At 37.8% G+C, this 24,380-nt stretch overlaps 1 long non-coding RNA gene across 1 annotated transcript; it reads right to left on the reverse strand.

The window, feature by feature from the left end:
• Positions 1 to 6,045: 6,045 nt before the first annotated feature.
• On the reverse strand, positions 6,046 to 7,029 carry LOC136942554 (uncharacterized). The gene is made up of 3 exons (XR_010876607.1): positions 6,963 to 7,029; positions 6,716 to 6,848; positions 6,046 to 6,388 (listed from the first exon to the last, which is right to left on the reverse strand). It is a non-coding gene; the product is annotated as an uncharacterized lncRNA (long non-coding RNA).
• Between the last annotated feature and the right edge of the window lie 17,351 nt (positions 7,030 to 24,380).

A 24,380-nucleotide genomic window follows, 5' to 3' on the forward strand; every position in this document is an offset into this window, starting at 1 on the left:
TAACCGGAAATTTACGTCATAGGGTGCGTTGAGCTCGTCTTGACCCAGGGAATCCAATGGTACCTAATTTTTGAAAATAAGGCATACGGTTCAAAAGTTGCGTGTGTAAACACAAGTCCAACTTTGACCCATTGGTGGCGCTAGAGTGGTCTGATGGGATACATGAAACTTGGTGTAGGTATAGAAGGAACTGTCCTTAATGAGTGTGCCAAATTTCACAAAAAGTTATCCAAGGGTTCTAGGGGCTGCCATTGACTCCCATGGAACTAGAATAATAATAATAATAATAATAATAATAAAACTAACAATAACAATAGGTTTCCTCCTTACGGAGGAATCCTAAATATAACTGCAAGCAGCAATGGCGGATTCCTCCAAACATTGCAAACCACTGAAAAATGTATATTCTTTACAAATTGTCACTGTAAAATTCCATGCTGCAGACTTACCAATGGGATACCAAATCTGAAATGCAATACCATCAAGATCCACAAGGGCTTTTATTTCAAGCCAAGGAGTGAAGGGAGGGGGCTTGGTGAGCCTACCCATTCCAGAAAGCCTTGTATCTTTGTGTATCAGGGCGTGGCCTGTAGCGTCACTTATGGGTGATATTGGGCCATTTGTGGTGTGGTAGTTACTCTTGGCCTATACTATCAATGTTTCAGGATTTTGAGAACTTTTTACCATTGTATACAAAATCGGAAATGCAATACCATCAAGATCCACATGGGCCTTTGCTAAAGACCAAGCAATGAGTGGGGGCTTGGTCAGCCCACAATTGCCTGAAATGTTGTGTATGCGTCTCGTCAAGCTTGCGAGTGTGTCAAGGGAAAGGCTGAGTGTGTGAGAATGTGGAGCGCGCGCGCTGAGGAGCAGGGGAGACATTTCATTGGAAATTTCCTTAACAATTAGCCAAGCATGCATTTTTCAAATGTTCACCAAATTTCAACTTTTCATGTTACAGTCAACTTTTTCTGAGATTTGTGTACTAAACATTCTCAAGAGTCTTTATGAACATGTGATTTAATCAGAGTTTTTTGACTGGCGGATGTGTAAAGCATTATTTTAGCGTTAGATAGAAATAAATGAGATTTCCTTTATTTCAATCATTTTTTAAGATATTAATTTGCCTTCTCACATGGGAACATGATGTAGTGTCTTTCACGTGACACACCAAGTTTGGTGGTGATATTTCAAAGATTTGCTGAGATTTGATCCAACTTCCTGTTTGGTTGCTTTGTTGACGATTTTGATTGGCTGTACCAGACACACGGTTTTGAAATTCAAAAATCTGTTGAAGAATTCAGTGAGGGTTGCTCTGACGATGATACCTGCCAATTCTGGGGAAGATTGGACAAAAATTGTAGGAGAAGTAGCAAAAAAACGTGTTTCCTAAATCTTTATTGTACAAAAAAATCCAATATGGCGGCCGTTATAGGTTATTGAGGCTTTTTTGTTCCTCATGAGAAATAAGGCATATCTAATGAATTTCAGAATTTTGGGACAAATGGGATGCAAATGGCATCACTTTGTAAATGGAAAATTGGGGCTTGGCCGTAGCGCCACCTATGGATAATGGTGCGTCATTTGTGGTGTGGTAGTTAGTCCTGGCCTATACTATCAATGTTTCAGGATTTTGAGAACTTTTTCTAAAATGCATTACCATCAAGATCCACAAGGGCCTTCACTTCAAGCCAAGGAATGAGTGGGGGCTTGGTCAGCCCACAATTGCCTGAAATGTTGTGTATGCGTCTCGCCAAGCCCGCGCGTGTGTCAAGGGAAAGGCTGAGTGTGTGAGCATGTGGAGCACGCGCGCGCTGAAGAGCAGGGGAGACATTTCATTGAAAATTTCGTTAGCAATTAGCCAAGCATGCATGTTTCAAATATTCACATAAAATCGACTTTTCATGTTACAGTCAACTTTTCCTCAGATTTGTGTACTAAACATTCTCAAGAGTCTTCATATGAACTTGTGATTGAATCAAAGTATCAGTTTTTGACCGGCGGATGTGTAAAGCATTATTTTAGCGTTAGCGATAAATTCGATTTGCTTTATATCAACCATTTTTGGAGATATGAAATAGCCTTTGCATATGGTAACATTTTGTAGTGTCGTCCACCGATATACCAAGTTTAGTGTTGATATCTCAAAGATTTGCTGAGATTTGACCCAAGTTCCTGTTTGGTTACTTTTTTGCTGATTTTGATTGGCTGTGCCGGACAAACGGTTTAGAAAATCAAAACGCCATGGGATAACTTTTGTGGGGCTTGGTCTGAAGATCATCTCTGGTCATTTTGAAGAAGATATGACAAAAATTGTAGGAGGAGTAGGCTTTCAAAGGTTTTTGATACAACCGGAAATAGCGGAAAATCTATATAACCGGAAATTGACGTCATAGGGTGCGTTGAACTCGTCTTGATCCAGGGAATCCAATGGTATCTCATTTTTGAAAATAAGGCATACGGTTCAAAAGTTGCGTGTGTAAACACAAGTCCAACTTTGACCCATTGGTGGCGCTAGAGTGGTCTGATGGGATACATGAAACTTGGTGTAGATATAGAAGGAACTGTCCTTAATGAGTGTGCCAAATTTAACAAAAAGTTATCCAAGGGTTCTAGGGGCTGCCATTGACTCCCATGGAACTAGAATAATAATAATAAATATAGCTGCAAGCAGCAATGGCGGATTCCTCCAAAACATTGCGAACCATTGAAAAATTTATATTCTTCACAAATTGTCACTGTATAGAAACATCCATGCTGTAGACTTACCAATGGGATACCAAATCTGAAATGCAATACCATCAAGATCCACAAGGGCTTTTATTTCAAGCCAAGGAGTGAAGGGAGGGGGCTTGGTGAGCCTACCCATTCCAGAAAGCCTTGTATCTTTGTGTATCAGGGCGTGGCCTGTAGCGCCACCTACGGGTAATGGTGGGTCATTTGTGGTGTGGTAGTTTCTCATGGCCTTTACTATCAATGTTTCAGGATTTAGAAAACTTTTTACCATTGCATACAAAATCGGAAATGCAATACCATCAAGATCCACATGGGCCTTTGCTAAAGACCAAGCGATGAGTGGGGGCTTGGTCAGCCCACAATTGCCTGAAATGTTGTGTTTGCGTCTCGCTAAGCTTGCGCGTGTGTCAAGGGAAAGGCTGAGTGTGTGAGAATGTGGAGCGCGCGCGCTGAGGAGCAGGGGAGACATTACATTCACATTTATTCATTTAGCAGACGCTTTTATCCAAAGCGACTTCTAAGAGAGAGCTTTACAAAGTGCATAGGTCACTGATCATAACAACAAGATAGCCAAAAAACATCGCGAGTAGCCAAAACATGAAACACACATTGTGAACAACCAAAGTAAGTGCCAAAGGGAAGAACCATACGAGCATGTAGTTAAACAAGTTACAATTAAACAACATGAACCGCTATAAGTGCAAGTGTACCTGTGGAAAAAAGCATGCAATAGTAATAAAAACAATATATCACAGCGAGAACAAAAATTTAAAACAGTTACCACTAACCACAAGAGCAACAAGTCTCCAAGCAAGAGTCATTGTGATCCTTGAGGAACCTAACATCGGGTCAAGCGAACAATTCCTAAGTACCGTTGTACTCCCGAACAAGTGCGTCTTGAGCCTTTTCTTGAAGGTGGAGAGACAGTCAGTATCTCTGATGGAGGTGGGGAGTTGATTCCACCACTGGGGGGCTAGACAGGAGAAGAGAATATCAAATGAATTTCAGAATTTTGGGACAAATGGGATGCGAATGGCATCACTTTGTAAATGGACAATTGGGGCTTGGCCGTAGCGCCACCTATGGATAATGGTGCGTCATTTGTGGTGTGGTAGTTACTCCTGGCCTATACTATCAATGTTTCAGGATTTTGAGAACTTTTTCTAAAATGCATTACCATCAAGATCCACAAGGGCCTTCACTTCAAGCCAAGGAATGAGTGGGGGCTTGGTCAGTCCACAATTGCCTGAAATGTTGTGTATGCGTCTCGCCAAGCCCGCGCGCGTGTCAAGGGAAAGGCTGAGTGTGTGAGAATGTGGAGCACGCGCGCGCTGAAGAGCAGGGGAGACATTTCATTGAAATTTTCGTTAGCAATTAGCCAAGCATGCATGTTTCAAATATTCACATGAAATCGACTTTTCATGTTACAGTCAACTTTTCCTCAGATTTGTGTACTAAACATTCTCAAGAGTCTTCATATGAACTTGTGATTGAATCAAAGTATCAGTTTTTGACCGGCGGATGTGTAAAGCATTATTTTAGCGTTAGCGATAAATTCGATTTGCTTTATATCAATCATTTTTTGAGATATGAAGTTGCCTTTGCACATGGTAACATGTTGTAGTGTCGTCTACCGATATACCAAGTTTAGTGTTGATATCTCAAAGATTTGCTGAGATTTGACCCAAGTTCCTGTTTGGTTACTTTTTTGCTGATTTTGATTGGCTGTGCTGGACAAACGGTTTAGAAAATCAAAACGCCATGGGATAACTTTTGTGAGGCTTGGTCTGAAGATCATCTCTGGTCATTTTGAAGAAGAAATGACAAAAAATGTAGGAGGAGTAGGCTTTCAAAGGTTTTTGATACAACCGGAAATAGCGGAAGATCTATATAACCGGAAATTGACGTCATAGTTCAAGACGAGTTCAACGCACCTATATAGCTCAGACAGGTATCCCCTGATCTTACAGAAGTTGTAGAGGGTGAATCTACACGACCAGGGGAGACTGCAGCATTGTAAACTGTGAGGGAGAGCTCGTCATCCATGGGAACCCTGAGGTTCCTGGCAGAGGATGAACATATCAGGGTTATTGACATATTGTGGAAGATGGAGGGTTTGGCCGGGATGATGAGAAGTTCTGTTTTGGCTAGGTTCAGCTGGAGGTGGTGCTTGGTCATCCAGGTGGAGATGTCTGTGAGGCAGGCCTTGATCCTAGCTGAGATTCCCGGATCAGTTGGGGGGAACAACAGGTACAGCTGCGTGTCGTTATCAATCCTAACTTCACCATACACTCAAACAGTGAGGTTTCTCAGCTTTTTTATGGAGCTGTAGCACAATGCCCTGACCACGACTCGTCCTGATTTTTATTAGAAACTGAGAATGACAGAAATACAGATGATAATACATATAAACGGATAGTTTGCGTGTAAAATGAAGAAAAACAAGCTTCTATATTACACTAAAAATAAACACGTCAGTAACTAGCTTATTTGCTAGCTGGCCGGCACATCACATTAAACTACTTAATTTCATAGTTGTGCAGATAACTCAATATGTAGAGTTTGAATCCCTTGTTTTGCTTGCTTTCTGGAGCAGGGACCAGGCATTTACAATTCAATGGACATCACTGATGCTTATTTTAAGCAGGTCTTGGAGACATCAACTAAAACTGGACATTTTTGGCGACGCGGGTGATTGCCTCAAGGAAACCGGAAACTGATTTGCCAACATTTTATTGGCATATTTTTGCCATCACTGGCTACAGCAGATGTTCGTTACTACACTTGTGCACAGAGCTAGTAACTTTGCAAATCTATATTTCACTGATAACTAAAAAGAGAAAAAATACAATAAGAAACTGTTAAGCCTGTGTTTTACCAGTTTATCAATAAGGGAACTGGTTAGTGGAATTGAGTTGTTTAGTTGGAAAATCTGACATATACAAAAAAAAACATACTGTTAAGCAGAGTGAAGGGCTTTCCCTTGCCTCATGTCTAGTAATTGAATTAGTTTTTGAAATAGGGGGCAAGAGGCAGTTGTGTAAGAATACAAGTATTTTATTTGGTAAAGGTATAAATTTGACATATTAACAAAGAAAATTGCATTGAAAACTGTTATCAATATTAAGTAAGGGAAGTGGTGTTAAAAATGTTTAAGTGGGAATTCAGAAATAGAAACATTTCATATGTCATTTCTTTTAAGGTAGCTTGTTGTATATATAGCTACGGTAACAAGAAACGAAATATGCACAAATGCAGAAACACATGTATTATAGTAAAATGTAAATGAGAACAAAAGTGGGGAAAAATTGTGCAATGATTGTGGAATGTATTTGCAGTGTTAAATTTGTGTAATGTGTGTCTTTCTACATATTCTATGCTGACACAATATAATACAAAATGTGATGTACTGTATGCTGCAATCGTGTAATGTGTAATATTGAGTGCAATACAATTCTCATGTGTGACTTTGGATTGTTATGAATTAGAAGGTTGTTAAGTAGGGTGGATTTAAAACACATGGTCCATTGTGAAATTTCAGGCAGCCACAGACTTCTTTGATATCTGTACATCCAGTTGTTGATGTTGTATCCAGTGGTCCAGAGTTTTCATTGAGTTATGCTTCACATTTTAGATAATTGTAGTTAGCCTGTGTGGAAACACAAAATAGACAAACATGTATATGTATATAAACAAAATATTGAATAAATGAAACATTAAAAGGTGCATTTGTGACATTTGCATGTGTTACAAATATGTTATTGACAGTAAGCAGTGTATAGGTGAATTATTTTAAGCAAATATGTGATTGTGTTTGTTGAAATATATATGTTGTACATGTTGTACTGTACAATATTTTGTGTATAGGATTACTAGGTACTATTATGCTGTAACTACGTGTTTTGTCTTCATGTTAATATGTTTACAGTGTATGGATTGTGAAATCCAAAGAAAAATAAATTATAAATATATTTACCACAAGGTAGGAAGGAGTAGGGTCTTATCAGCCAGCGTTCAGGAGACATCTTAGTTGTCAGTTTAGTAATAGTAGTTTCTCAGGGTATTCAGCGAGAATATCTCAATGCTTGGTTGAAATCTGGACTAGGCTCCTGTAATTATACATAAATATTTAGTTGATGCAGTAAAACAATTTAGGTAGAACAGACATTTTGCCCCAAGAGAGACTAATTGTTAATTGTAAGTAGGTAGGTATAAAAGCATACTTTTTAGTGCAGGTGTTTTAGTGTTTCCAGACTGAAATTGCTGAATGATGAAACCATTGGTACTTCCACAAGGTTTAAAGGCCTGAAGTGGGTAGCTGAAAAGCATAACATTAAGATTTTAAGAGAATCATGTTTACAATGTGACCTTTATTACAATAAAAACTTGGTAAATGTATAATATACTTTACTTGATGTAGTAGTGGTGGTGGGAGAGTTTTCAGTAGTTGGCTGGTTTAATGAAATCCACCATTTCAAAGCATAAGGATTCAGCAAGAAGATTTCAATGCTGTGTTTGGTATCTGGACAAGGCTCCTTTAGTGATACGTAAATATATATTTTAATGCAGTGAAACAATATAGAAAGAAAATAAATGTTTGCCCCAGAAAGAATACGATTGTAAGTAAGTAATTACCTACCTTGTAATTGAAGTTGCTTTAGTCTTGCCAAATCAAGGTTGATGAATGATGGAAGCAGTGATAGGTCCACATGGCTTGAAGGTTTGAGGTGATTGCTGAAAAGCAAACATGAAAATTGTATGAGTGTGGTGTGTAACGTAAGCTTTATTACAGTAAAAACATATGAAATGTGTCATTTACATTACCTGATGTGGTACTTGAGGTTTCAGATGTTGGGTGGTTGAATGTAGTCCAACATTTTAAAGCACAAGGATTAGTGTGCTGATGAGAAAAGTATTGCACAGCATTGTGTGTGTGTGTGTGTGTGTGTGTGTGTGTGTGTGTGTGTGTGTGTGTGTGTGTGTGTGTGTGCTGCCAGAAGGCTGGGAGAGAAAATTACAGAATGATATTTAAATATCAACACGACTACAAAACATGTTGTTATAGCACTTTAACATTTAGTAATTTCATACAAATAAGTGTCATAACATTGTACAATACATGAAGCTTATAATATACAAAGCACAAGTTACCTGTTACATGTTGACATGTTAATGTCATATAAGTCCTTGAAGTGTTTTTTCATAAATTAACAGAAAAATATGGAAATTCATTATTTAATATGATATAATTTATTTCTCACCTGCTGTACAAATAGTGTGTTTGAAAATATATTAGTTAATGTGTATACTACGTTGATTTACTTAAGCTATGACTTTTGTTTTAACATTCATTAAAGTGTAGTTAATTTATGTGAATTAGTACAGCATTATGATGACTGTAATATGTTGACAACAATTCAAGCGATATTTGAAATTGGACATCTTTTGTGTATACATGATCTATTATTGTGTTAGCATCAGTGGTTGAAAAGTCAACTAATTGAATGTAATGGTGTTGTTCAAAAACAGTTTGTATTGTTTTAGAAGTAAGCAGATTTTCATTAAAGTCTCCCATGATCATTTTAGCTCCTGGAAATGTGTTAATTTCAGCAATAAGATGTAATAGATTTTCTTTAAATATGTCAACTTGGTATGTTTGGGGCCTGTATAGAACTGCAGCGATTAATTGAAACTGTGGAACGTGGAAGACTAATGATTCCAGATTTGTATTACATGGTGTGTTGACTTCAATGTTTTGATCTGTTTGACAATATATTCCAACACCACCATTTGCCTGAAGTTTTAAAGTCTTGGTGAAACTGTTTATTGGACTGTAACAATTGAAACGTGTGTTGTTGTAAAACGTGAAGTTAGGTAAAAGTAAATGTTCAGTTGGAAAGTTTGGTTGAAGCCATGTTTCAGCAACACAAATGCATTGTGATTTCAAAATACTGTTGTTTGCTTGCATGTTTTTAAAATGTGCATTGAGACTTTGAATGTTATGAAAAGCAATTGTGAATAATGGAGTGGTTGAAGGTGAGTTTTTGGAGATGAATGTTGGCATTGTTGCAAGAACATCTTTGATATTACTGTTGCAATAAATCTTTGACTCTTTCAAGTCTTCAATTACTAAGCCTGACAGAGAAGAGACACGACTTAAAGCGACGTAAGCTTGTCCTGGTGAAAATATTTTTTTCAAGTTTACCACTGCACTGTTAACTGTTAAACCTTGAACTTTGTGTACGGTACAAGCCCAGGCTAATTGTAATGGGTACTGCCGCCGTATTCCACCATTGTTTGAGACTCTGTCTTCTACGGGTTTAATGATTGTGATGTTTCGATGAGTATTGTTTGGTGTAGTTATTTTAGCTCTTTGCAGTTGTCCAATTTTGCCATCATCAAATTCAACATGTATTAAAGAGGGAAAGTATTTGTCTGTATCAAACATGATTTGGAAAACTGTCCCGAAAGCACCATTAACAAGTCCATCTAAAACATCAATGTTTTTAGTCAGCATGATGCGAGCTTGTATTCCCACATTGACACTTGGCTTAAGACAGGTATTAAAAACTTTGCTGTGGTGGCCATTCTTTCTTTCCATACGTCCTGTTTTTGGATTTCGCTCAAAGTCTTGTGCTTCAATAGTTATAGCATTTGGGCAAATTGAATTGAGCATTTCAGAGTTATAATAGCAAACCTGTTTATTTGTTGCAAAAATGTGCAATACATTCAAGACTCCTCCTGTTTCGCATTGTTTCAATATCTCAACGTCTGCAGGCAACATAGGAGTTGATTTTTCATGGACACGTATGCGATTCAGCAGCTCAGCAAAAGTAGAATCTTTTTGTCTCACAACTTGTGTCAAATTTGCAATTTCAAAGTGATCGTTCCAAATGTTTAGTCCTGGCATATCACTGTACAGAGGTTTCCCTTTAACAGGTGGTAACTGGTAAAAATCTCCAACCGCAACAATGCTAACTTTTCCAAACAAAGAATGATCTCCGCACTGTTTTATTTGTCTTAGTCTTCCGTGAATGTATGCAAACAGTCTGGTGTCTACCATTGATATTTCATCGATGATCAGTAATTGCAAATTGGAAAGTTTTGCTCGTAAAGAGTTGATCTTTTCCTCACCTAACGGCTGGTAAGGTAATCGCACATCTGTGCCAATACAAAAAGTATTGTGTATTGTAGCAGCATTAATGTTATATGCGGCAACGCCTGTAGGAGCTGTTAATAGCACTGTAGTGTCATCAGGGTTTGTGCATAGTTGCACTAGAATTTGTGACAACTCATAATGTATGGCTTTTATCAAATGGCTTTTTCCTGTACCTGCTCCACCAGTGACAAAAAGGTGTATTGGTTGTGGTTTTTGTCCCCATACTGTTTCTAAACTCCACTGACGTAGTTTGTAAAATATGCGCGCTTGCTCATCATTTAAAGATCTCATTATGTCCCATGCTGCTTCTTTAGTCATAAATGTTTTTCTAACTTCTATGTTACCCGTCATAGGCACAGTTTCTGTCAAGTCTGGAATATTTTCAGAAATGGGCTGTAAATCATTTTCATCATGAATTATGTCCTGTGATTGTAAACACTGAAGCCGTTCCATTTCAGATTGCGGACAAATATGTGCCCATGCATCATCCAAATCACCCTGTTGTTCCATGACAAGTTGAGCATCATCTAGTTTGTCAGAATTTTGTTCATACAAAGACCTATTATTCTCAATAATTTCTTTAACTGTGTCTATGTTATCACTGAAATCACGTACAATTCCAACATTGTAAAACTCTTCGAATGATACAAAAGGATGTGGTTTCAATTGACAGTCTTCATAGTGGGGCAAAAACAATTGGAGCTGGCTATGATGGTATTTTTCTGGATCTTTTGTGGGTGACAGTCTTGCATATCTAATAACAGCTGGTTCTGTGCGCAACCTTTTTTTAATGTAACCATATTTGTCCTGAAGTTGAATGACAGATTCGCTTGGATTAGCTGGGACTTCACTTTGACTCAAGACTCGATATTCTGAGCAAAACGTGGCAAGGCACATATTTTGGAACGGTGGTGATTGTGGTCTATGTTTATACCTCTCTATTACACTTGTCATCCATATAGTGTTTTGTTCATTGTTGTCATTTAGTTTTCTGTCTTGCAATACACTCAAAGGTAAACTCATGCGCATAGGGTGTTCTCCTGTTGGTATGAAAGTTACTTTGCGTGAGCATTCCTTTAAATGCATTCCAGTCAGTCTGTATACTGCTTCTTGTGCAGACACTTCTCTATTATGAAGGTAAACACTGCCAAGTGATTTGAATGCAGCTTTGGCATCCAGATTGCCTTTAGTTCCTTCTTTTTGTGCACAATCTAGTAACAATCCCATTTCTCTCTCTGCTTTGGATATATAAGAAATAATGTACACTACACAAGAATATGCATCCACAATGTACTGAATATCCATATTGGCATTCCAAGCTCGTAACAGGTCTTTGTTAAATTGGTTAATCCAAATGTCACCGGGCTTTCTTTTTAAAACAACGTTGGTTTTATTGGTTAGTTGTGAATTTGCAATTTCAAAAAGCAATTGTGAAATTCCGATGCTTTCAAAGAGTTCCTCTGGCGATTCAAATGTTTGATCACTATTTAGTAAAGTTGTTCTGACCATTTTCAAAATCTTTTCAGCCATGTCTGGTGTCATCAGTTTTCTCAATTCATCTTTCTCAGTCATTGGTTGATGTGATTGTTCTGTATTGCATTGATTTTGTGCAGGTTTGACAATACGATCAATAAATGTTCGACAAGATGGGGGTCGTGGGAAGTTAAACCGACATTCAGTTTTCTTTTTCCTACAGGTTTTTGAGTGCTTAGTGCTATGCTTTTGCACTGTGTTGACAATCTCACACATTTCTTCATCGTCGGATGATGGCAGTTCACAAGATACATATTTGTCAATAAAGTCTACAACCTTATCATCAGGGTCTTTGTCAATTTGAGGGGCTGATTCCACCCAGAACAAGCAATGACAATGAGGGGAGCCTCTGTTTTGAAATTCTACACGGTAAAAGTAGTCCGATATTTTTCCAATAGGAGCAGCTGGAGACATGATCACATCTTTCAAGAAACTGTGCCATCTGTGGTCAAACATTCTTGCAGCTGTAACTGGGTTTTGTTTCAACAAGGCACATTTCTCTGACCAAGTCAGTTCATCTGTAGGAACATTTTTATTTTGTTCATGACTGAGTGTTGTTATCATTTCAGGCCAGCGCATGTCAGCTGAGGAAAACGAACAAAACCATGTGGGGATTCCGAGTTGGCGTATCATAGCAAACAGATCTTTTTGTGCAGATTGCCAAAAGGGGGGTGTTCCACGTATAGGTCGTAAAAACTTGTAACCTTCGTCATTTTTTAACACTCGTTTTAAAGATTCTGCATCAGTTAGAAAATTGGGTTGCTCTTTGTACGGCAATTCAGTGCCTAAACCTTTGCGCATGGCAATTGATACATTTGACAAAACTTGTTGCACCTCTGATATGTACTGCGCATAGAATATAAAGTCCGTGTTTTTAGCAAATCTGCCATCAGCATTTAGTAGACGCGTGTTTAAATATTTTGCCAGGGTTATTTTTTCTTTGCGATGGTCATGAAAAGTAGGAGCTCCCGTTGGATATAACATAGGAAAACATTTTCCTTCATTTGTAGCATCTTCTAACAGTTTAATGGGGTGATTGTTCTCAGCAGGGGCAACTGATAACACAGAGTCAAAATGTTGATCCAACACTTCTTGAGCAATATCTACTGGTTGTAAACATGTGTCTAGAAACATTCCATGTGTTTGTTCAGTGTATGTCAACTCTTCTTCAGGATCATCACTTTCTGAATCATTTTCCGTTGTGTTCTTTTTTCTTTCATTAGCAACGCTTGTTGTTTGCATTGGTTCACTAACCATGTCATTTGGCACAGCAGTAATACATATTTCACTGTTTTTATTTACATCTCCAACAGTTGTGTCAACTTGAGATGTTGTGTTATTATTATTGCAAATTTCCATATGTGTATGATCAGTATTTTCCGCATTTTGGAGTGTGTCACTGATGACATTTTGTTGATGATGACTGACTTGCACATCGTCTATTTTGTCCAGAGGGTTAACCCATTCTTTATTGATGCTAATGTCATGATACCATTTGTTATTTAACTTTAAGTACTCTAAGGCATTATAGACATGGTTTGTATGTACATGTTTATATTCATAATGCCCCTTGTATGTTAATTTGCGTTTCAGTTTAATTCGTAACATTAAATCATTTCCATCATTTCTTGGAAGCATGTTTGTTACTTGATTGACATTAGATGGAACACAAACGACAGGTCCATGACAACCATTTTGTCCACCTTTTGGTAATGCCAAAAGTTTCATAAAAGGAATATGTTTCGCTATTAAGTGTTGCTCAAGAGAATTTAAGCACTGTAGCTGAGAAGGAATGGCTTCCAAATGCAAATTATTGGCTACACTTTGTTCAGGCATTCTACCAGCACATATTTTACGGTGACATGTGTGACATATCCACAACTTAGATGATTGAATATGAGCAGTGCAGTTATCATCACATTCTTCATTACATGTCTGTAAATATGTTTCTGTAATGCATTTTTTAGCCAAAGCAACAACAGTTAGACTGGTTGTGTACGTATCATGTTTACATTCAATGACTTGCTTTCGAAAAAGCTGGCGATGACAAACTGAGCAAACAAATTGAGGGCCTGTTTTGACATTTTTTCTAAAAGATTCGATGACAAAATCCATGGAATATGTCTGATTTTTCTTAGAAATATATGTTTGCATGCCTTGTGTTTTTACACTGCTTTGAAAGTCTGCATCACATTTGTATTTATTCTTGCTAAATTCTTTAACTTTCTTTTTAAAATCTGCATCACACTTGTATTTCCTTTGACTGTATTCTTTAACTTTAGTTTGAAAGTCTTCATCACATTTGTATTTCCTTTGACTGTATTCTTTAACTTTAGTTTGAAAGTCTTCATCACATTTGTATTTCCTTTGACTGTATTCTTTAACTTTAGTTTGAAAGTCTTCATCACATTTGTATTTCCTTTGACTGTATTCATTAACTTTAGTTTGAAAGTCTTCATCACATTTGTATTTCCTTTGACTGTATTCTTTAACTTTAGTTTGAAAGTCTTCATCACATTTGTATTTCCTTTGACTGTATTCCTTAACTTTAGTTTGAAAGTCTTCATCACATTTGTATTTCCTTTGACTGTATTCTTTAACTTTAGTTTGAAAGTCTTCATCACATTTGTATTTCCTTTGACTGTATTCCTTAACTTTAGTTTGAAAGTCTTCATCACATTTGTATTTCCTTTGACTGTATTCTTTAACTTTAGTTTGAAAGTCCTCATCTGTTCTGTACTGATCTTGGCTGGACTGCAATTTTGTTTTTCTGAATTGATCATCCGTTGCATATAATTTTTGTTGCAACATTTTGCAATTTTGTCGGAATTGAATATCATTCTGATATTTTTGCTTCTTAATGGCAGCTTTATCTTGACTTTGTTGTATTTTACCAGTTGTTGATAACCTTTTCCTCAAATTTACATTACACTTTGGCATTGCTTTTTTTGCTTGGCACAATGATGCGCATGCACCTTCACAATGTGTATCCGTTACACAAGTTACCAATTCATAATGATTCCCATTGACATGATTCAAATATATGGCATTGTCACTTGTTCTTGAAAGACTTTTGTAGATGTTCCAGCGATCAGAATTAAATGTGTAAATGTCAGTACGGAACAGATCTGCTGCACCTATAATTTCCAATTCAGTGCCCCATGTGTTTGCATACATCATTCGTGAAGACTTTATGTAGTGTTCTACAGAAGTGTATTCAGTTGTCAAATACTTTTGAAATGTTTCCTCATTTTTCATTAAGTGTCTTACCACATTTTTTCGTATTTTCATGTGAGGGCTTTCATTGCCGCAAATTGCCATAGCCAGTGACCGGAACAAGCAGTTTCCATCTTTACTGATAGCTTTTGATTCACATGGACAACTTAATACTGTGCATTGTTGAATTATGGTTGAATCATGGTTATCATTTACATTCTGCAAATCGAACTGTGAACATAACGCAGTTTGATGCATAAATGTTAAGGGAGAAAACGTCCACGTTGGCAGTGTCACATCACCAACTACAACATCATCAGTATTTTTACACACTTCATCAACATCGTCCAAAGTTGTGACATTCAAGTCAATTTTTTTTATTCTGTCTGTACACATATTTTCTGTTTCTGTTGTTGCACTAGCCCTACAGTCTATAACATTCAGTGTGTTATCAACACACTCATTGTATTTGTCTACAGTTAGATCAATACTTTTTGTTGTCGAAAGTTTTTCATCACTGGTAGCATTGATAGGCCTTTTGTTTTTACACAACTCATTCTCATTTTGTGATGGCAATGAATGACCACACTCTGTTTGTGTTTCAAAAGTGCTCTCGGCAACATGAATATTCACATCAACAAATACCTCTGTTGTTACTTGTGGTTTCAAGGCATTGACTTTGCGTTTCCGTCTACTAGACCTGTGTACTGGTTTAGTGTTGACGTTGGGTCCGTCTTCACATTTCATTATTACGCTGATTCCAGTTACCTCAAAAGGTTTTCCAAAGGCATTCATTGAACTTGCAAGCCTTTTAATGAGCTGACTGTACATATCCTCAAAGGTTTGAAAGAAACACACAACACTTTTTCCTGTTGGATGAACAAGGCCATCATAGCTGCGTGCGTGGGAATCAAACACTGCGTAACCACTGGTGTGTTTAATAATGGCACATGTACTTTTATGCATTGTCAAAAAACAGCTGTCATCTCCTAGTAATACTCTCTGCAGTGCTTCATAAAGGCTTATTGACATATCTGCCAACTCTGGATCATAATCATGTAGTCCTACTATGCCACTAAATGCTTGCCCAAGATTTATTGTAAAATCAACATGATGAAGCACAAGAGACTTTGGCAAATCACTTACCAATAGATGAGTATCATTTACCTGATTGCAGTTCTGCACTGATGTGTAAAGCTTGTTTCCATTCACAAGAATATTATCAACGTCACTACATTGCCATGTGCACACATCTTTTAATTCATTCATCAAAATTGCTGTTAAACTGTTTGTCAGACATTGTACACCTGCATTTTCTCCAAACATCACATGTCCTTGATGAAAAGTTCCTTGTAGAAACCTGTTATTACAGCTTGGATACATGGTGCTCAGTAACACTGCAGAAGGTATTAGTTCAAGATTTTCAAAGTTCGGTTCAGAGTTTTGTTCAGAGTTTTGTTCAGAGTTTTGTTCAGAGTTTTGTTCAGAGTTTTGTTCAGAGTTTTGTTCAGAGTTTATTACATGGTGAGAGTCACCATCAGAACGGTGTGGTAGTGGAGCACACCTTGCAGATTTAAGAGGAACAGTTTGGTTATCACTGGCCTGTGAATGAGAATGTGAGGTCTCTGTCTCACATCTCGACAGAGGCACAGACTGTGAAAGAGAATCACAGGGCCTAAAGACAGATGACTGAGAGGTCGGAAGAGGAGGAAAATCAGAGTAGGTGAAGCTTGGGGTGGGGGATGAAGAAGGAGGTGGGATATCACAAGGGGTAGAAGGGGGATCAGTGGATAGAGAAAAATCAGACTGTAATGCTGCAACAGCATCACCTTTCCGCCTGCTCTCCCTTCGCATCTGAAAAACAGGAAAACAATATTAAAGAAGAATAATAACTACACATCTGCAGGACTAGTCTTCATAAAGCTATATTGGTATATTTCTCAAGTGTACATTACTGCTATTAGCAGTAACAAACACGTTTTTATATTGGGCATCAAAAGTACATGGCTATTTAATTATGGGGCAGAAAAAAGGTAAAGACTTCTCAAACACATGGTAGTGCATAAATAAGTGACAGCAACCTAAGACAATTACATTTTATACAATACAAAACAGGAAAACATTTGGAAGGCCATGTAATGTCATGGTCTGTATTTTGTCAATACAGGAACACAGTCCTTCAAGTATATCATTAAATGACAATAGCATGACATGAAATTAGTGACATATGTATTAATAAATGATTCAGACAGTGTCTATAGCCATCAACATTAAAATTGTTTCACTATCAATTAGCATTTAAACATTCGCAAAAACAAGCATTAAGGAAATCACATGAGGTCTCTGCTCATTGTTAAATGATAAACTAGTTTGTTTACTTTGATTGACCCTACAGTTCACTTCAGAAAATACATCTTTAACCCCAACCCTTAATGCAAACATTAGTCAGTACCTGTTATGACCCTCTTTGCCTAACACAAGAGGGAATGTCAATGCGTGAAACATTAATTGATAATTGTGTGACTAAAAGTGATGTTTGTCACAATTGTCACAACAGAAAAACAATAAATGCTTAACAATGCCTAAGAAAAGCAAATGCCAAAAAAGTATCTGATCTAGTAAACACCTAGAGCCTAGACTAAACATACATGAGGTGGCACCCGTTCCTTCCCTCCTGTGTTACCAGAGGTTCGCTGTGTGTGATGGAGAATATGCCCATGTTAAACAGTTTACCAATTTTAAAGCCCCCATGTGCAAGTCCATGGGAGTCAGGTGGCTGAGCGGTTAGGGAAGCGGCTAGTAATCTAAAGGTTGCCAGTTTGATAGGGTTAGGGTATATTAGCAATGATTTCAACTAGAAGTCTGTCTGAAAAACTGTAAAGAAGCAACTGTGTTGCCAAACAACAGACGACTCCGGTAATTTCATGTGAAACTAAACAGCTGGTTGGAAGTGGGCAGCTGATTGCCGGTCACAGGATTGGGAAACACCAACTACACCGTACCTGCATGCAGTGAATAGGAAGAAAGAGGGGAGAATAGAAAATAAAAAACACACAACCACAACTATACAAACACTGACTAAATTAGGAAAATTACAAACATAGGTCTGTAACAATGAGGTTCTTAAGAATGCTCATTCACATTCATTTTTCTACATTAATCTTATCACTTAACCCTTGTGTTATCTTCGGGTCGTTCTGACCCATCAGTCATTGTGACCCACCGTCGTATTGCGACAACTTTACCGCATACAAAAACAAAGTGAAGCATTTTCTTTTAACTGTTGTGCTGTCTCAGACCCCCCACATTGCGAAGGTTAAAAGAAAATTATTTTTATTTGTTTTTGTATTGGGTAAAATTGGGTAAACACAACAATGGTTCGTTATGAACCTTTGGGTCATGTGACCCGAAGGCAGCACGAGGGTAAAAAAAGCTGGTTTTGCTTTGTTCACAAGGAAGTCAAACCTCAACAGTGGCCTCTGCAGCTGTCCTTTTCTTGGCTGCTGTCGATTTCTTGCTGGATCGTGGCATCTAAAAGCACATCAAAAAAACATTACAAACACTATACAATGTAACATACCACATGTTGGGAAGTTTGGGTGTTGTTGACTCAAGGTTGGGGTTTAGTTGTCACCATAGAATGTTGATAAGAACACTAAACAAGGCACAGGCATTCTTCATTTATTTTACTAAAATAACTTTGGGTTTGTATATGTTTGTTTGTCTGTGTGGTCTAAAACAAAATAAATATGCAAACTATTAAAGTCTATATAAAAATAGGAATTATTTACTGTGTCTTCTTAGTTAACCTATGAAAGCTTGAAAATACTGTGACTTGCTAAACTAAGGAAATGGCTAATAGAACATTACATAATTATTTCAGTAAATCAAACAGCTGCAAGACCCAGTGAAATGTTACATACAACTAGCAAACTGACATTAGTTAGCTAAAACATTGGCTAACTCTACTTCGGTGGGCTATCCTCAACATTTGCACGCTGGCCAGTGCAAGTAACATGGCATTTTATTTAGTTTGAGTTTTACCTTGTCCAGTGGGGCAAGAACATTTATTTTCCACTTGCCCAACCAAAAAAAACACTTGTCCCAAACAAGCAGACAAACCATAATAATGTCAATCCCTGCAAGACTATGCTAACATTAGAAGCCTACACAATCACCTGTGCAGACACATGTAAAGTTACATCTGTAAGACCGTTCTCCCAGAACAATGATCAAGACACTTCACCACCTATCACCAAGTGAAAACAATAATTACCACGAACATTACTAACTATAAGATCCCACATCAATTTACACACAACTGTCGCTGCCAATTTAACCCAACTATACCGCAAGTACATTTACTTATAGTATTAACCGCATGTCGAAGGGCCATCTCTGCTTTTCTCGACATTAACATTAGGCCAACATATCTACAACACAGTACAGAGTCACAAAGTGATACTGGAACAAGTCAATGAAACATTGACTATGTATTCATCAACGCACACGAACTAAGTTAAACTTCTATCGTTTGGTTTCATCACTGTCTGAACACAATTAACTACTCAAACATCTAGCGATCGCTCCTATCGCCTCTCTTTATTGCCTTCTGCCTAATGCTAGGTAACTATGCAGCTAACTAAGCTAGTTAGCTACCATTTCGACCAAAACATTTGGGTTGTAAGTACAGTCACCAAAACTTGGAAGGCACACATTAAAACAACACAATTACATGACGAAATATAGAATAACCCAACCGTACAGGCACGTACAGAACATTAATTCCATACGCCGTCTCACACAAGCAGAAAGGTTATATATAGCTTGCTATGCTGAAATACATAGCCTACTGTTTACTAGCAAAGACGAATCCCTACCTCAACTAAACAAGAACAAAAACAGAATAAAATGATGTTGAAGTTATCATACGAATTAAACACTATAATACATGTTGTTTACCGCTGTAATAGGTATGCTTTTATTACTTACGATCAAATGTAAACGAAAATCTTCTGCACACAAAAAAATGGTGTTCTTCTCTTGATGTCAACAAGGTACTATCCTTCTGTTCACCTTCCAACGTATACTTATTTCAAACCGTATATCTGGTTCCATTATCCAAAACAAATCATACAAAATACATGATCAAACTAGTAAATACAATTAAACAAAAGTTATTGACACCTTTAATCCAATTATAAAAAATCTGACAGCAAATTCCATAGGAATATGAATTTGCCAGACATGTTTCCTACACATACATTTCCTTACAAAAGTATTCAGACCCCTTGAAAATGTCTTCTAAATTACAAATGATCCTCAGATACATTTTTCCAAACTATATATTTTTTGCACACTATTCTCCTCTTACAGCACATTTTCAAAGCTAAACTATTGCATTTGTGAGTAAATATTTTGAAGAAAATAGAATGAATAGTGTCAAGGGGCCAGCATGTGTGTGAGAGAATTTGGAACACAAACATGGAAAAGCAAAGGGTGACTTTTCATTTGTGAGTAAATATTTCCAAGAAAATAGAAATATGCTACTAGCCTAACTAGCCACAGAATAGCTACTAAGACACATTGCTTCAAGCCAAGGTCGACCCACTTTTTCAAAAAATGTTGTGTGTGTGTGTGTCTCGCCAAGCTCGCGTGTGTCAAGGGAAAGGCTGAGTGTGTGAGAATGTGGAGCGCGCGCGCTGAGGAGCAGAGAGAGACATTAAATTGAAAATTTCATTAGCAATTAGCCAAGCATGCATGTTTCAAATATTCACCAAAAATCTACTTTTCATCTCACAGTCAACCTTTTCTCAGATTTGTGTACTAAACATTCTCAAGAGTCTTCATATGAACTTGTGATTGAATCAGAGTATCAGTTTTTTACTGGCGGATGTGTAAAGTATTATTTTAGCGTGAGCGATAAATTCGATTAGCTTTTTATCAATCATTTTTTGAGATATGAAGTTGCCTTTGCACATGGTAACATGTTGTAGTGTCGTCCACCGATACACCAAGTTTAGTGTTGATATCTCAAAGATTTGCTGAGATTTGACTCAACTTCCTGTTTGGTTGCTTTTTTGCTGATTTTGATTGGCTGTGCCAGACAAACGGTTTAGAAAATCAAAACGCCATGGGATAACTTTTGTGAGGCTTGGTCTGAAGATCATCTCTGGTCATTTTGAAGAAGATATGACAAAAATTGTAGGAGGAGTAGGCTTTCAAAGGTTTTTGATACAACCGGAAATAGCGGAAAATCTATATAACCGGAAATTGACGTCATAGGGTGCGTTGAACTCGTCTTGATCCAGGGAATCCAATGGTACCTCATATTAGAAAATCGGTCATACGGTTCAAAAGTTGCGTGTGTAAACACAAGTCCAACTTTGACCCATTGGTGGCGCTAGAGTGGTCTGATGGGATACATGAAACTTGGTGTAGGTATAGAAGGAACTGTCCTTAATGAGTGTGCCAAATTTCACAAAAAGTTATCCAAGGGTTCTAGGGGCTGCCATTGACTCCCATGGAACTAGAATAATAATAATAATAATAATAATAATAATAATAATAATAAAACTAACAATAACAATAGGTTTCCTCCTTACGGAGGAATCCTAAATATAACTGCAAGCAGCAATGGCGGATTCCTCCAAACATTGCAAACCATTGAAAAATGTATATTCTTCACAAATTGTCACTGTAAAATTCCATGCTGCAGACTTACCAATGGGATACCAAATCTGAAATGCAATACCATCAAGATCCACAAGGGCTTTTATTTCAAGCCAAGGAGTGAAGGGAGAGGGTTTGGTGAGCCTACCCATTCCAGAAAGCCTTGTATCTTAGTGTATCAGGGCGTGGCCTGTAGCGTCACTTATGGGTGATATTGGGCCATTTGTGGTGTGGTAGTTACTCTTGGCCTATACTATCAATGTTTCAGGATTTTGAGAACTTTTACCATTGTAAACAAAATCGGAAATGCAATACCATCAAGATCCACATGGGCCTTTGCTAAAGACCAAGCAATGAGTGGGGGCTTGGTCAGCCCACAATTGCCTGAAATGTTGTGTATGCGTCTCGTCAAGCTTGCGAGTGTGTCAAGGGAAAGGCTGAGTGTATGAGAATGTGGAGCGCGCGCGCTGAGGAGCAGGGGAGACATTTCATTGGAAATTTCCTTAACAAGCCAAGCATGCATTTTTCAAATATTCACCAAATTTCAACTTTTCATGTTACAGTCAACTTTTTCTGAGATTTGTGTACTAAACATTCTCAAGAGTCTTTATGAACATGTGATTGAATCAGAGTTTTTTGACTGGTGGATGTGTAAAGCATTATTTTAGCGTTAGATAGAAATAAATTAGATTTCCTTTATTTCAATCATTTTTTAAGATATTAATTTGCCTTCTCACATGGGAACATGATGTAGTGTCTTTCACGTGACACACCAAGTTTGGTGGTGATATTTCAAAGATTTGCTGAGATTTGATCCAACTTCCTGTTTGGTTGCTTTGTTGGCTATACCGGACAAACTGTTTTAAAATTCAAAAATCTGTTGAAGAATTCAGTGAGGGTTGCTCTGACGATGATACCTGCCAATTCTGGGGAAGATTGGACACAAATTGTAGGAGATGTTGCGAAAAAACGTGTTTCCTAAATCTTTATTGTACAGAAAAATCCAATATGGTGGCCGTTAAAGGTTATTGAGGCTTTTTTGTTCCTCATGAGAAATAAGGCATATCTAATGAATTTCAGAATTTTGGGACAAAATGGATGCGAATGGCATCACTTTGTAAATGGACAATTGGGGCTTGGCCGTAGCGCCACCTATGGATAATGGTGTGTCATTTGTGGTGTGGTAGTTACTCCTGGCCTATACTATCAATGTTTCAGGATTTTGAGAACTTTTTCTAAAATGCATTACCATCAAGATCCACAAGGGCCTTCACTTCAAGCCAAGGAATGAGTGGGGGCTTGGTCAGCCCACAATTGCCTGAAATGTTGTGTATGCGTCTCGCCAAGCCCGCGCGTGTGTCAAGGGAAAGACTGAGTGTGTGAGAATGTGGAGCTCGCGCGCGCTGAAGAGCAGGGGAGACATTTCATTGAAAATTTCGTTAGCAATTAGCCAAGCATGCATGTTTCAAATATTCACATAAAATCGACTTTTCATGTTACAGTCAACTTTTCCTCAGATTTGTGTACTAAACATTCTCAAGAGTCTTCATATGAACTTGTGATTGAATCAAAGTATCAGTTTTTGACCGGCGGATGTGTAAAGCATTATTTTAGCGTTAGCGATAAATTCGATTTGCTTTATATCAATCATTTTTTGAGATATGAAGTTGCCTTTGCACATGGTAACATGTTGTAGTGTCTTTCTTGTGACATATCAAGTTACGTGTTGATATCTCAAAGATTTGCTGAGATTTGACCCAAGTTCCTGTTTGGTTGCTTTTTTGCTGAATTTGATTGGCTGTGCCGGACAAACGGTTTAGAAAATCAAAACGCCATGGGATAACTTTTGTGAGGCTTGGTCTGAAGATCATCAGACCTGCCAAAGCAAATTCCTTGTCTGTGCAAACTTTCATGGCGAATAAATCCCTTTCTGATTCTGATTCTGATTCTGATTCTGATTCTGATTCTGATCTATGGTCATTTTGAAGAAGATATGACAAAAATTGTAGGAGGAGTAGGCTTTCAAAGGTTTTTGATAAAACCGGAAATGGTGGAAAATCTATATAACCGGAAATTGACGTCATAGGGTGCGTTGAACTCGTCTTGATCCAGGGAATCCAACGGTACCTCATTTTTGAAAATAAGTCATACGGTTCAAAAGTTGCGTGTGTAAACACAAGTCCAACTTTGACCCATTGGTGGCGCTAGAGTGGTCTGATGGGATACATGAAACTTGGTGTAGGTATAGAAGGAACTGTCCTTAATGAGTGTGCCAAATTTAACAAAAAGTTATCCAAGGGTTCTAGGGGCTGCCATTGACTCCCATGGAACTAGAATAATAATAATAATAATAATAATAAAACTAACAATAACAATAGGTTTCCTCCTTACGGAGGAATCCTAAATATAACTGCAAGCAGCAATGGCGGATTCCTCCAAACATTGCAAACCACTGAAAAATGTATATTCTTTACAAATTGTCACTGTAAAATTCCATGCTGCAGACTAACCAATGGGATACCAAATCTGAAATGCAATACCATCAAGATCCACAAGGGCTTTTATTTCAAGCCAAGGACTGAAGGGAGGGGGCTTGGTGAGCCTGCCCATTCCAGAAAGCCTTGTATCTTTGTGTATCAGGGCGTGGCCTGTAGCGTCACTTATGGGTGATATTGGGCCATTTGTGGTGTGGTAGTTACTCTTGGCCTATACTATCAATGTTTCAGGATTTTCAGAACTTTTTACCATTGCATACAAAATCGGAAATGCAATACCATCAAGATCCACATGGGCCTTTGCTAAAGACCAAGCAATGAGTGGGGGCTTGGTCTGCCCACAATTGCCTGAAATGTTGTGTATGCGTCTCGCCAAGCTTGCGCGTGTGTCAAGGGAAAGGCTGAGTGTGTGAGAATGTGGAGCGCGCGCGCTGAGGAGCAGGGGAGACATTTCATTGGAAATTTCCTTAACAATTAGCCAAGCATGCATTTTTCAAATATTCACCAAAAATCAACTTTTCATCTTACAGTCAACTTTTTCTGAGATTTGTGTACTAAACATTCTC

Source organism: Osmerus mordax, chromosome 4 (genome assembly GCF_038355195.1).
Source record: "Osmerus mordax isolate fOsmMor3 chromosome 4, fOsmMor3.pri, whole genome shotgun sequence".
NCBI classification, from domain to species: Eukaryota; Metazoa; Chordata; class Actinopteri; order Osmeriformes; family Osmeridae; genus Osmerus; species Osmerus mordax.